Here is a 1,391-nt window from a genome sequence, read left to right on the forward strand (position 1 = left end):
GGCTCCCATGATGAAGGCCCCAAGCCATGCCTCCCTGAGTACCTACCAATAACAAGGAAGGTGAACAAAGTAAAATCATAAGGAAGTACAAAACAAAAATAAAGGATAATGGTGAAAATGAAAACCTTTGCAGATAAGGACAAGTTCCACTTTATGCTAACCTCAGTAGGGAGGGATTCAGTTGATACAAACCAAGAACAATGTTGACTCCTAGGGAATGCCTTAGTGCCACAAGGTGACCTTCTGCTTGCGTTAAGCCTCCCTCATTTTCTGATATAACATTGAATTTGAAATTTTTGGGGTTTAACACAGTTCTCCATCCTTGTTCCCAAATACATACACTAAAATTCACTTTTTTCTAAGCCTTTTACAACTTACTATGCATCCTTAATTTAGCTTACTATCTTTCATATCCTGGCATAACTGGACATTCTATTTCAAAGCAAAACTACTTTCATTTTAACTCTTAAACAACAAAAAAAATTGCACAAAACCTACTACCGGTTATTCTGCCTTTCCCCTTGAACTCTATACCATGTCAAAACTTTCAATTCCATCCTCAAAATGATATACCACCCAAAATGCCATAGTTTAATAACTGCAATTTTAAATACTGAATAATCATGGGAAGGTAAAATGTTTATACTAAACATTATATGAAAAAGGAATTGAAGGAACCACAGATATATAAGTTAGGGTTTTCCTTGTGTTAGATCCTAGAAAATAAGCTGTTTGTTCGTTGCGGATAGGAGACAGCAAGGGACCCCCACAGAGGGAGTGCTGCTTCCTGAGCTGGAGTTCACCTTGAAGCATCAAGGCAGTTTCCAAGGACATACCAAATTCTTGTATTTGTGAACCCCTCCCTCTCAAGCCAGGCAGAAGGTTTTTAATAGAAAGAGAGTGGCCTCATTTGCACTGAATTTTCTCTATGATTTACTTCCTGATAATTATTAATAAAGGCACAGAGAATCTTGGCTAGGGGTTTTCAGTCAAGACTGCTGGCCCCCTGTTTTATGCTCTGTGCTCCATCTCGTTCCTGGCTATTTGTCTTAATAACTATAAAATTATTCTGTTCTTTGGGACCCTCCATTTGCAACACATAATAATAATAGTAATATCAATATTGTCATCAGATCTTCTTTAAAGCTAAAAAAATAGCACATAATTTGTTTTCTAGTACTGATTTATAGAGATGATTCAACATTATATTTGTTAATACTCCAATATTCTATTTTCCCCCCATAATTAGAAACATCTGTAAAAACGTTAAGACCTTTATAATATATATATGTAAAGGCAAAAAGGTGTGTTTCTGAAGAATTGAAAAGAGTCTACTAGAAGGAAAGTGAGCATCAAACCGTGTAGCTAGTGGAGAGGTGTGGCATTAGGAT

The sequence above is a fragment of the Elephantulus edwardii genome, unplaced genomic scaffold, assembly GCF_000299155.1.
Source record: "Elephantulus edwardii isolate Elephantulus edwardi_28Jun2011 unplaced genomic scaffold, EleEdw1.0 scaffold00124, whole genome shotgun sequence".
Lineage (NCBI taxonomy): Eukaryota > Metazoa > Chordata > Mammalia > Macroscelidea > Macroscelididae > Elephantulus > Elephantulus edwardii.